We start from the raw sequence: 14,335 nt of genomic DNA on the forward strand, positions 1-14,335 counted from the left end.
CACCAAATAAATATGCAAGTACTCTCAAAACTTAAACATCTCTACACAGATCTGCCACAATGTGAGGTTTAAATATATTTAATAATAAATAATAAAATAACAAGACAATACTAAATATATATTTACAGTAACATTAGAGTTCAGAACCACAGGAAATATGTAAAATAACATTACAGTACAGGCTCACACAAATAAAGAAAAATATCTAAACTAAGCTTCACTATATGACATACTATATCTAAAACAATTATATTATTTCCTAGTAACTTACTTACTATAGAGCATGGCAGATATGGTGAATGGTTCTTCTAGTAGTTGTCAGGTCCAGGACAGAATGCAGAATGTTCTTTCTCTCTAAAAGACTTGTTAAATGAATATCTATAATATTACTGCTGTGATAGCTTGTAGAATGACATAATTTCTTGTCATCTGACTTCTAGTTCCGAGGTGAAACTCCCACTGCTGGAAGCTGGCAGTATGTAGCATCTACCTGTGAAAAATGCATAGACCTCAGGTCTTTTGGCAGATGCTGGAAGTCATAAAACAATTGCATTCCTTCATGCGTTCAGGGGTAGTAATTAGTTCACTCCAAAGATAATACAGAAAGATTCCAACACAGACTCTCTGTCTCTAGCTGCATTAAAAACTGAAAGACACCATATTTTATGCCCTAGCCATAAAGTAATTTTTAAAGTTTGCTGGACTGAAGTTAACCTGCTGTATTCCAGTTTCCGCTGTTAAAATATATCCATTTAAACAGTTACAATAGTGCATGCATATTTCTGTTCTCTTCCAGGGGGGCACACTGTGGATCCATTTTAAATACAAACATTTTACAAATACTTTTCAACACACATGTCTGTACAAGCAGTTTGATATACAAATGACATACAGTTGTAATACATTTGTAACACAAGTATGTTATATAAATCATTTAGATATTCACCAATGACATATAATTATGTACAAAATTCCAGCTAGCTGTGTTGACAGCATCTCCTTTCATCACAAACCTCATTATGCTATGAAAGATTACAAACAGACAATCTCCCAGTTTTTTTTAAAATAAGGAATAAGTTGCACTACTAAAGGCTAAATGTTTACAAGGTAAGTGTGCAGTTCAAAAGTTGTCATTTTATTTATTTATTTTTATTTAACATTTGTTGACCAGGAAAGTCTGACTAGGTTCCACAGATCCTGTTTTCAGCAGATGCCCGGGGAGAAATGCTCCAGAAGCATGTCTTTTTAGAATGTGGGAGGAAACCCACGTGAACTCAGGGAGAACATGCAAACTCCACACAGAAGGCACCCCAGCCGAGAATCGAACCTGAGATCCTCTTGCTGTGAGGCAACAGCGTTAACCGCTGCACCACTGCACCGCCCTCATCATCATTTTCATTGTCATTCATGCGAGCTGTTTTAGTAATAGTTTTAACAAGAGTAGTATACCTTGCCATGGAGGGGTGCAAATCCATGAGAAGTAGGGCTGGTTCAGCACAAGGTGACTTAGGCAGCTGCCTAGGCCCCAGTTCTAAAAGGTGGACCCTCCAATATAACATTAATGAAAAAAAGTCCTTTTTTGCTTTCAAAAAGTTGTTTTTTGCTGAAGTCCAATTTTCTGCTTAGAGTGCATGCATGTGGACACATGAGTACAGCAGACATCATGCTCATCAAGCAATTAAATTGGAGGACAGATTCACATTAGAACAGGCACACATGATATGAAAGGCACACCAGAGATGACTTCCAGAATTGACTTCCAAGACTTGACTTGAATCAGGCAGCCAGCCTGAGATAGGGATTGTTGTTGAAATTCATGCATCATTATGCTGAGTGATTTTGCAGATGTGAATAGTTGTTTTAGCATTGCAAACAAGACAGAGTGAGGTTAGTGCAGCGCTATCTACTGCAATAAGAGAGAAACATTACCAATGAACAAGGTGTGTGTGTGTGTGTGTGTGTGTGTGTGTGTGTGTGTGTGTGTGTGTGTGTGTGTGTGTGTGTGTGTGTGTGTGTGTGTGCATGTCTGTGGGTGTGTGTGCGTGTGTTTGTGCAATGCCGCAGTTAGGTGGCATTATGTAGTTAAGTTACTTGTTCAGAGCAACACAGACTCAAGTCATGTACTTTAGCCACAGTAAACAAGAACCTTAATCCTCCACACCAACTGCAAGGCTCCCTTCAACTTCTTTGTTTCTTTTTTCTGTGTGTGCTTACAACTGCTTTAACCTTCTGTTATTTAGAACCCATAGTATCATGCAAATGGACTAGGAAGTAGAAAACACAAAAGGATACAACAATTCAAGATGAAAATAATATTAAAGAACTTACCTTTCCATCCTACTTTAGAAGACTACAGCTTAAACTGTGAACAGAATAGATATCATAGTGTCATAATAAAGAAAACATTTCTGAATTGTTATTAGACAAAACACAGTGGAAAGGTCCAAAGATTTTAATGCCAACAATGTAGTTTTTTCTGAAGCAGTACTTAAACTTAAGTGCGTACATGATCAGTTATAGATTGTTGAGTTATTGTACACATCAAAACTAGAATGAGTCATGTAAAGTCATTTATAATGGTTAATATATTGTACACCCAGTTGTAAACCTTGATACTTACACTTAGAATAATCTTATCAATTGTTTGTTTCTGCACTGAATGTTTGTTTTTATATTGTGCCATGATTTCCTGAACTTAATATTTGAAATTACTGTATTGTCTTTATGTAATATGTATATAGCCACTTTTGTCTGTGTTATCGCTGAAAAGGATCAATAGACCAGTTAATTTATGTGGTTAATTAACTAATGATTTATATTAGTGTCAGTCCTCTTTCATCAATCAAACTCCATACACAATGAAAAGCCTTCTCAGTTCAACAAATGTGTCATTAGGACAAAAACAATCTGCTTTCCATAACTTGACAAAGTCCTAAACACTTTCCATATACTCATCTTCTTCAATAACAACATCTGAACTCAAATGAGAAATATAAACTCATAAAAAAGCATTTTTATGTGCTTAGTCAGAGTTTTGGCAGTGTTTCATAGTAATATTTTACTGCAATAACAGCTTCCTTTTGTTTCGATGTGACCACGCATATGTTGTTCAAATATTACGTAAAAGACAACATAATATGGTTAGGATACCTGACTGCAAATTACTCTTCTATGGAGTTTCACAGGGCTTCTTATTCAGACTATGTCTGTCATCAGTATTATTCATATTAACAAATTCTTCTCTACAACATGGTTTCATGTATTTGCAAATTACTTACTTATCTGGTTTTCTAGGCATAAACATTAGTAATACATGGTAGCTTCATACAGAACCACAGTGTCTTGCACACTTAACTTTAGTTACCAAACTTGTCCATAAGACAAATCAACATACTCCCCAAAATTTCAGTCATGGGACTCTCATTCTTCTTTCGGCTTTTCCCAGTTAGGGGTCGCTACAGTGGATCACCTGTCCGCTCATGATTGGCAATGGGGTTTTACGGTGTCGAGTTGCTAGCCCAGTGCCCAACCTTCCACAGAAGACACACACACACACTCACATCTAGGGCCAATTTAGAGTGTCCAATCCACCTACAGCATGGCTTTGAGATGTGGGAGGAAACCAGATCACATGGAGGAAACCCACATGACCACAAGGAGGACATGCAGACTCTGCACAGAAGGCACCCCAGCCAAGGATCGAACCAAAGAACCTCTTGCTGTGAGGCGGCAACGCTAACTGATGCACCATCATGGCTGCCCCAGTCATGGGACTCTCCATTGTGAGAAATAAAGATGTCCTGTTCTCCAGACTGAACAATGGAAAAATTCTGGACAGCTGTCTGTCAGGGGCTAGGATCTTCCAAATCACTCATGGATTTAAGTCATTAGACCACAGGTGCTAGTAATATTCAGTCCTAGTGCATGTGGGTGCAATGGCCTGAGGTGTACCTCCATGGAGTATATGATGAGTGACATTACGAAGCTCTCAGACTATGGTATGTGCCTAGGTCCGAGCAGAATTCTACCATCACAAACAATGATGCCACAATATGCACAAATGATGATTGACTTCAATAACTGACTTCATTTCTTGTGTCATTCCAAAAGTAGTACAATATTGTCAGCATAGGAGGATATGGTCTACGGACCACATTGCTTTGTCAAGGATGGTGTATGCCTGTCCCCTCAATTCTGGTTAACACATTGTTCTCCCCCATAGACCCTTTTTTGGGTATTGCCAAATTGGCAAATCTTCTGAAATAACAAAACCAACCCAAGGGAATCTAAACGTGTTACTGCCCACTGCCAGGAGCCTAAGCAAGAAACGTAAGTCCGTCCAGGCTCCCCTCACTCTGGACATTGTAGACATCTGTGTCATTACAGAAACATGGTTTAAAGCTGCAGAAGGTACCCCAGCAGTGCAGGCTAGAATGCCTTCCACACATTCAGGCAGCGACTACACAGGCAGACACCAAAGATGCAGTTGCCTCAATCTATATCAATGACAAACACACCTCAAGGGTCATCAAACAGGATGATGCACTTGAGTTCCTCCACATCCAGATTTCGATAGGCAAAGTTCCATATCATATCCTTGCAAGCTATAGGTCACCCTCTATGGTCCAAAAAAACGATAGCTTGTACTTAGATCTAACTGGAGGCTTTTGCTATTCAAACTAATACCATATCCACTGACAACTTCAACATTCCCAATAAAAATAGGATATTTACATGACCCCAAACATGCATGCTCATAGATTCCTGTACTTTGTAAGCACAAACATACTAAAGCAGATAGTCCATACAGCCACTAAGACTGAAGAAATAGTCAACCTGGTTCTCACAAATATGGGACAATGCTGTATCTCCCAGTGCACTATCCTCTTCGGTAAGGTCACACCACAAAGCTGTAACCTTCATAATAAAAACAATTCTGTGACCCCAGCTAACCCCAAAACATTTAGGATGTTTTCTAAGACAATTTTTCTTCTATTAAGTGATAATCAGCCAACATTTCAAGCTCCCCAAACCCTGAGAATACAGCTACCTATGTGCAGTTGTTCACAGAAACCCTGTACACTAATGCTAGTAAATGCAGAGATAGCTGTGCCCATCAGAAATAAGCCCAGCACTATATCAAAAAGCAAACCAACCTGAAGTAGTTCAAAGATAAAAAATTTGTACAACAAAAGTAGAAAAAGTCATAGCCAAGATTAGGAACTTCTATGGCCAGCATGATAAAAACATACTCATCAATTTAAACACAAAACTAAGAGGGCAAATCAAGTCTACTAAAGCTAAATGTGAGATAAATATAGTCTCCCAAGCAAAGGACTACCACAATTCTTTCTTTAATTATGTCTGAAACCTCAAAGGCAGCAGACAGCAGTGTGCAGAGCTGATTTTATATGGAACCACTCACATAGAGGCAGAACATACAGCAAATCTACTGGCTGACAAAGTCAGTTCCAGTTTACCCCCCCTGCCACCCCAGGAAATACCATCAAACATACCCCCCCCCATACTATCACTAGGTAGCAGGTCCTAGATGCACTCTCTAAGACCAAAAACACTGCATTGATAAGGCCCAACAACATTATGGGATGCCTTCTAAGTAGCCTGAAACATGACCTTTCAGGACCACTGGAATCACTGTTTAACCATAGCCTCCAGACAGGCTTTGTGGTATGTAGAACTGCATTGGTCATACACAAGGGTGCACCAGCAACAGACCTGTGGAACTAAAGACACATAATTCTGACTGGTTTCAAATACAAGGCCATGGAAAGAATTATCATAGAAATCATTAATAAGGACATAAAAAGCCTTCAGACACTGGATCCAACCCAAACCGATTTCTTCAAGGCAGATCATGCCTAGTCAAACTGATGGACCTCTTTGAGAGGGTCACCAAAGCAATAGATAAGGACAACAAGAAATGTAAGGCATACTGCCTTACATTCAGCTGGCAAAAGCATTTGATACACTTGCCCACTTGGGTATTGTAAATAAACTCATAGATATAAAAAAAATCCCTATGTTATGCACTTGATAGCCAACTGGTTTTCAGATAGGACCCAGGAAGTTAGGATACGAGAGACCACCTCCATAAAGAGGCCAGTCACCAGTGGAATCCCTCAGTGATCTGTGCTGGTTCCAGTCCTTTTTTTGTCTATTTTTCAGAATTCAAAGCCAATATCAAGGACCTTTGGCTTATCAAGTTTTCAGATGATTGCAAACTAGCTACAGTGAGAGAGTCCACCCAAGACACTAACATCCTTCTGGAAAGAATAACAGACAAATGACTGGTGCTAAAGCCACATCTTTAAACAGTGCATAGTAATTTTTGGAAAGTCTTCCACCCTTACTGCTAACACACCTCTAATAGAAGAACCAGTAGTCAGGGATTGGAGTCCATGTGTAGATAGTAACCTGGCTTACGACCAACATGTGTCTAAGGTAGTAAGAAAAGAAAATATACAAAACAAATAACAACAGAATTACTTGATCTAGGGATTTAACCTTTCTTGTGAAATAAATAGGACATGTTAGAAGGACAGGTTTGTGACTCAGAAAATTCCCCTTCGCTGGAACAGGTTTCCCATCTATTTTTATACTTTATTCAAGAGAAACCTAGATCAGTGAATGGTAAATCGGAAATAGAACTCGGGTCTAGCACCTGTGTGTCTACCGGACAGAGGCAGCCTTAAAATCTTGCCGAAGCTTGCATATACTCCTTAAAATCTGCATCTGGAGCGTTTCTCCCCGGGCCTCCGCTGAAAACAGGCTCTTGGAACCTAGTCGGAAAATAACATCTAAGGCACATAAACTAACTTGTGTGATGGATTTGGGAATCCTGGCTAGACTTACAAAGGCCAGCATATAAACTTGTGAGATACATTTAGGATGCCTGGTAAGACTTATAGAAGGCCCCAGCAGTCATTAAGTCATTAGCCTACTATACACCTATGAACCTATAAACTTTTCTAAAATTAAATAATCATTTTGAGTAACCCACTAGCCTTATCAGTCTTAAATATCTATAATATACCATACACAGGAAGTCCAAATGACTACTAAATGAAACACGTATCTTAGTGGGTTGAGATAATTCTGTCTTTCAAGATACAAGACCATCAGACCACATAAAGGTTCCAAATAGTACTTAAATCCTGCTACCTATTTCTTCATAGACTCACAAAGAAAAGTGCTTGTAATTGGCCCTTTAGTTACAATTGTAATGTATTTTCAACAAATTATTGCTATTTTATTCTCAAAAAAGATTAACAGACTATCCCCCACTTTTCACTTTATTAATACTAACTTCATGGTCACACAACATTGGGCAAAAGGATCACGTGGTTTTCAGCAGTTCCTTTGCACCAACAAATTTACACTAATTGTGCTTGGCAGATCAACTGGGCCCCATTTTACCCTAACCGTCGATGCTACCTCATATGAGAAACACTATGCATTTTTTTATTTTGTGTCATAAGTTTGCTAAATCGCTATGGGTCAAATTGCAAATTTTAATTTTCTAAAGTTCTTGCAGAATATATTTTAGCAAACTGCTAAATGTTTCTAAAAACTCTGCAATACTGCAATTATTTCTGGCAAATTCTGTGTAATAAAGATTCAGAAGCCCCAGTTTTGATTGGCTAAATGCCACAGGCAAATTAAGCTTTTCACCAATCACTTATTCAAAAATAGTTGCCCATTTCCATTAGCAATGATTCACATTGCAAATTTGGAAACATCAGTACAAGACTGCTGTTTCTTTTGAACATTTTGGTGCTTACCATCCTGCGTTTATCAGTCATGGGACATAGGTTCATAGGCTGGTACTAGGCTATCGGCCCTAGGGCATATGCAAGCCTAGCCATAACAATTGCCTGGATATTTCTTCCCACAATATTTACTTCTCTGGACCCCTGTCTAGCAGGGTGACTGACATGATCCCCGGGGTGAATTTCCTATCTCCCATCCAATCATCAAGGTTCCTTTTGAAGAGGGCCAATGAGGCGCTCTGCTTGACATGTATGGGCAGTCTATTCCAGAGTATGGGGAGTCTCTGGGTCAGGAACCTATCCCTCCAGCATGTTTTTTTCATTGTGATGACAAGGTTTAGATCCCTGGAGCATGTGGCTCTGATGGATTGGGATTTCTTTAAGTGGAGCATGTCCAACAGCTCAGGGTTTGACATGGATTTGTCAAGTCACATCAGGAATGACCTCTGTACTAGTCGTGGCTAATGCCAGGTTTCAACAATTAATGGCATATTATAATCCCCATTTAACAATAGCTGTCCTTTCTCTCTGTCATCTGAAAGATGATGCTCTTATCAATATTTCTTTATTTGAATTTGTTAAGTAGGGTAGAGTTCTGATCACAACTGTCCAATTTTTGTCTCTGTCCTGGAGAGAATATTATAGAAAAATTATTGGTCAGATTAGGTTATGTAACTAGAGATGGGATTTAGTCATTCTCTGGATGTGCGCTTTTAGTTAAGAACAGATGTTTGGCCAAGAGGATGTGTGTTTAAGATGAGGTGGGTAGATTCCAAATGTTTTGGGCCTTGTAAAGAGAAGCAATGATCTGTACATTGAAGTTTAGTTGTGGGGTCTATAATGTAAGTGCTCAATAGTCTACGTTTTTAAGCTCATAGGATGGAAATATCTGAAAGTCTGTATGAGCCTAAATAGTTATGAGAAGACTAGAATGTCTGTCATTTATTTTTCTGGGAGCCATTTTGCTCTTTATACTGCTTTTCAAAGGTGATCTTGTTTGGTTTTCTTCCTCAACCTACAGGAAAGAAATGATGAACTGGTCTGTTTTTTAGAGTCCTTCACTGATATCAATGGTGTAGATCAGCGTGCATGTGATGTGTGCGGTATCTTTAAGAAGCATGTCAAAGACTGTACGTGCATGTATATATTCCAGATATGTGCATTCCGTAGTGCCATTTTGAAAGAGCAGCCAGAGAGTAAACCATAGTTGTTAGTTTGTATTTAAGTTACATAAGTTAAAGTCAGTCAACTTCTATAGTGATGTGTTTGTATAAAATAAAGCTGCTTGAACAGAACCCTTGAAGAGTCTTCTATTGTGTCTAAAGTAGGAGAGTGACATGGTGTCAAAAGTGGGATTGCAGAGAATAATATTCGGAGCCATGAGGTGCAGAGACCACAGTGAAGGTAAAACTAAGAGAAACGAGCACAAATAGAGCCAGAAAAGAATTAAAGGTAATGAGAAGTAGCACAGCCTGTTTATTTGGTGGAAAAGACAAAATGGGGCATTACAAGGTCACAATCACATTATTAAGCAAGCAGAAGGCACAAACAGTTTGTTAACTTAAGGGAATGTTTAAAATAAAGGTATTTGGTGAAACGATTAACAGTAAAGTAAAACAAGCATATTTAAAGCAAAACAAGCATGTTTAAAGCAAAACGAGCATGTTTAAAGCAAAACGAGCATGTTTACAGCAAAACGAGCATGCTTAAAGCAAAATGAACATGTCTAAAGCAAAACGAACATGTTTAAAGTAAAACAAGCATGTTTAAAGCAAAATGAGTGTGTTTAAGGCAAACTGGACATGTTTAGAGTAAAATGAGTCCAAGAAAAGTAGAATGGGCATGAAAAGGGCTTAAACAAGCAACACGGTTATAATAAGGGCAAAAATGACACATTAAGCAAAAATAAAGCGAGTGCATGTGTTTTGGCAAAGTGCTGTGTTTTGGCATAACTACGACTTCATATTGTATCAAGGGCATAACTAAAGTTATTCACAGTATCTCGAAGTGTGCAAAAGTGCTTACAGTGTGTGCTTATTACTGTGCATGTATTTTGAAGAGTTTATTGTGTGCAAAGTGCAACTATTTCATAAAATGCAGTCAAAGTATAGACATTTTGAAAATGTTCTTGTGCTGGGTGTGTCTGTTCGCATTACAGAGTGTTTCTTACACTGTAAACAGCTGCCTAGCAAGCTACCACAATTTTGGTGAAATTTCAGTGTGCTGTGGGCAGTTATTCACAAAGTGCAATTACTTTGAAATGTTACTGAGTTTGGACAAGAGATGTCCAGTTCAGTCGCATCATGCAGTTATTTGAAATGCTTTTTTAAAATGTCAGTAAAAGACCTTAGTAATGCAAACCAATATTGCAAGAGTATTACAGTGCCCAAGACTCTTATTTCGCAAAGTTCAATTATTCAAAGGTATTACAAGTTTGTCCATTAGCATAATTTTGAAAAATCCTAAAAGGTATCATTTCAGAAGCACAAAGGTATTGGACAAAGTTACAAATACTGGATCTGGCATATGTGCATGTGTGTATTCATGCTTATTTGCAAAACCCTTCTCTGGATTTCGAAAGCTGCTACCACTTGTATTTGATCAGAATATTGCAGAAAACTGGAGAATATTTGAGCAAGAGTATGATATTTTCATACAAGCAGCTTATGCAGATAGAGATGCATACACCAGGGCATTCATTTTGCTAAACCTAACTGGGTCAGAAGCCATAGAAAGAGAGCATTCATTTATGCATGCACCAGCAGTATATGAAGAAGAAGGTGAAAAAAATCATATTTTTGTACAGGCTGAATCAAGGGAAGACCCCGAGTGTTTGAAGTGCAAGTTCAGATAAATGTGTAACCCCCAGACAAATATTACATTAGAGAGGCAGTTGTTTTACACAATTGATCAGAAACCAGGGGAAACTTTTGCAGCTTATATAACTGACCTGAGAAAAAAAGCTAAAAAGTGTCGGTTTGGTGACTTTAAAGATGAGTTGATAAAGGACAAGATTCTATGTGGTATTAATAATGCTGCTGTGAGAAAGATTTTGCTTTGTGACAGTGATTTAATGTTGAGCAAAGCCATAAAGATTTGTCAAATCCATGAGGTGACAGAAAAACACATAAGTATGCTTGCAAGTAACAAGAGCATGGTTTCAGTAGGCTCTAGAGCAAATGTAGATAGCATGCAGTATGTGGCAAACAGAAGTAGGCCTAAGCACATAGCAGCCACAGCCCCAGCTGGTTCATCAGGAAAACCACGTAGCTTTACAGAAAGTTCTAAGAAGGGAGCATGCTCAGTGCGGTACAAGCATGACTCAGCAAAACCCAAATCTGGCTTTATTGTTAATTGTCACAATTGTGGTGCAAATCATGAATCAAAAGGAGAGAAGTGCTTAGCATTTGGTCAGCAATGTCACAAGTGCAAAAATGGAACCATTTCCAAAAGTTTTGCAAATCAATAAGCCTCATATAGTTGTAAAGAAAGATCACACAAAAAAAGCAAGTTGCTCAAATAGGGCTGAAGCAGTAATCTTTCTATTTAGATGGTGTATCAGTGCTTGGTGAAACAGCTGATGCAGTGAATTTATTAGCAAAATGCGAAGTGTTTTGTATCATCCAGATTAATGGAAAATCCACAGAGCTAAAAGTAGATGCTGGTTCATAGTGTAATGTTGTATCAGCAGACACATTTGCTAACGTGAGAACTAATGAACAACTCAATGTGGCTAGTAGTGCAAAATTTGTTGCCTATGGAGGTGAGGAAATTCAAACGAAGGCTCAATGATGCTTTCATGTTATTTGACCGAGAACTGCTACAACTTGTTATTCTATGTAGTCCAAAGACCAGTACAGTCTTTATTGGGTTTCAAAGATAAGTTGGGAATGGATCTCCTTTCTTTTGCTAAAGAAGTTCATCATGTAAGTGCATTTCCAAGTTCTAATTATTCTGAAGTAATTTTCTTAGAGTATGCTGATGTTTTTGATGACAAGTTATACAAACTTCCAGTTCTGTATTCCATGAACTTAGACCCAGAGGTCACTCCAGTGGTCAGACCAGTGAGAAGAGTTCTGATAGCTATGCAGGATAAAGTTAAGCCTCAGCTGAATAAAATTGTGCATCAAGGTGTGATTTGTCCAGTCATAGAACCAACTGAATGGGTGTCGTTCATGGTAGCAGCTCTCAAAAAAGGCTCAGATGAAATCAGAATATGCATTGACCCAAGAGATTTGAACAAAGCATTGAAGAGACTGTATCATTCAATGCGCACAGTCAAAGAAGTTGCATCCTTAATCCTGAATGCTACTGTTTTTTTGTTTTGGATGCAAAGAGTTCATTCTGGCAAGTGAAGCTTGATTGCAAGTCATCATTTCTAACCACTTTGCTACTCCATTTGGGAAATACAGATTCCTCAGGATGCCATTTGGAATAAATTCTGCAAATGAAGTCTTTCAGTGTGCAATGGACCAAATTTTTTCGGGTTATCCTTGGTTCATAATAGTAGATTATTTATTGGATGGAAGCAATGGTGAAGCAGAACATGACAGAAACCTCAAGAAAGTTCTAGGCAGAACACATGAAGTAAACTTGAAGCTCAATCCTCTGAAGTGCAAATTCAGACTTCCAGAAGTTGCATATGCATGTCATTTATTTACGAGTGGTGGCTTGAGACCAGACCCAACAAAGCAAGCAGCTATTCTTGAGATGTCAGCACCAGATAATGTACAAGCTCTACAGTGTTTCCTAGGCCTGGTCAACTATTTAGGCAAGTTTATACTAGACTTCAGTGAGTTGATAGCACCATTAAGAGAGCTAACATGCAAAAATGTTGCATGGTCATGGTTGGAACAGCAACAGAAGGCATTTGAAGACCTTAAGCAGAAAACTGCCACCCCACTTACATTAAGATAATATGATGTGAACAAAACAGTTACTCTTTCATGTGATGCTTCAACATTTGTTCTTGGTGCAGTCATACAAGAGGGCAGACTAGTAGCTTATGCATCTAGAACACTTACCTAAACTGAGATGCAGTATGATCAAACTGAGAAGGAGCTATTGACAATAGTATTTGCATGTTCCAAGTTCATGATTAAATTTATGGTTGAGCTATTCAGATTGAAAGTCATCACCAACCTCTAGTTACTATTCTAAAGAAGCCTATGTAGTCTGCTCTAGTGAGATTACAGAGAATGATGCTCAAATTGCAAAAGTACAACTTCAAAAAAGCCTACACGAAAGGCAAATTGATTTATCTGGCTGATACCCTTACCCATATTGCCCAGAAATATGACAGAACTGAAGAGCATTTGTTAGCTTGTATTTAAGTTACTTAAGTTAAAGTCAGTCAACTTCTGTAGTGATGTGTTTGTATAAAATAAAGCTGTTTGAAAAGAACCAACAAAGACTCTTCTATTGTGTCCAAAGTAGGAGAGCAACAAAGGTTATACATCAACAGTAAACTCACTTGCCCAGATTCACAGCCTCCAGGAAAAATGCAAATGTTAGTGGAGCAGTTCACAAAACCTCAAGGACCACCTTCAAATAGAAAGAGGTATTTGCCTCAAGAAAGATCCTGTTTCTATTGAGTATAATAAAAGATGGATTTCAAGATCAGGGAAGCAGGTGGAAGACTATTCTTAGGAATTGCTTCATCTGTCTTTGTTAGCTATTTACCCAATACTAGCCTATTAAAGACTATTTACCCAGCACTAGGTTATTAAAGTCCAGCAATGGAGATGTATGCTTTTTATAAGTGATTTAAAAGATAAAACATTAACAATGTTATAACAAAGTTAATACATTTTCAGCACTTACCCCTTTCAGAAGCACCACTGTATAGCACCGCAAAGCCTTAATTGGTTAGAACTGCCACATGAACTAACATATACACAACTTCTTACCACTTATAAAATTATCCAGCATCCAACTGCCCGTCCAGCACTAAAAAACATTCTAAACAACTATGTTCCCAGTCTGTCATTGAGATCCAGTGATCAAAAACTCCTGTCTGTTTTCAAACCTAACAAATCTGCTGAACATTGTCTGCACTCATACCGAGTCACTAAGGCCTGGAACTCCTTATCCGTATCCATCAGGTCTATACCCTCCCTCCCATCATTCAAAGCCACTCTAAAAGACTTTCTAGCTAAAATATGGCTATGTTCTTGCTCAAAACGAGGATAAACGTATCCCTAAATGTGAATAAGTACATTTTCATTCCTTATACCTCCTTACTCCCCCTTCTTCACTTACTTCCTTACTGCTATCTAATTATTTTCCCTTGTTTTTTCTGTAAATATACCATAAGCCTGTTTCTTCCTCACTTCATATTGCAATTCCTATTTGTATTACACTAACTTACCTTTAATTTCTCTAAAAACTGTCTAAAATTTCTCTAAATAGTAAATGATTGTCATATACCTTGTACCGATTCTTAACAAAACATTTTATATTATGTTTAATTTGTTATAATTATTTAAACTGCAGATGTTTTATTTTTATTTTTGAAGATTGTAAAATTACTGTTCTTAAAATGT

General features: G+C 38.0%; 1 long non-coding RNA gene across 1 annotated transcript in view; it reads right to left on the reverse strand.

Moving 5' to 3' along the window:
- Positions 1-2,328: 2,328 nt before the first annotated feature.
- LOC122794811 overlaps positions 2,329-14,335 on the reverse strand; it is a 30,034-nt gene continuing 18,027 nt past the window's right edge. Inside the window, exon 2 of the long non-coding RNA XR_006363710.1 lies at positions 2,329-2,362. This is a non-coding gene — a long non-coding RNA (uncharacterized LOC122794811). The remainder of the gene's footprint in view (positions 2,363-14,335) is intronic.

The sequence above is a fragment of the Protopterus annectens genome, chromosome 2.part1 (assembly GCF_019279795.1).
Source record: "Protopterus annectens isolate FY-2018-M chromosome 2.part1, PAN1.0, whole genome shotgun sequence".
NCBI classification, from domain to species: domain Eukaryota; kingdom Metazoa; phylum Chordata; order Ceratodontiformes; family Protopteridae; genus Protopterus; species Protopterus annectens.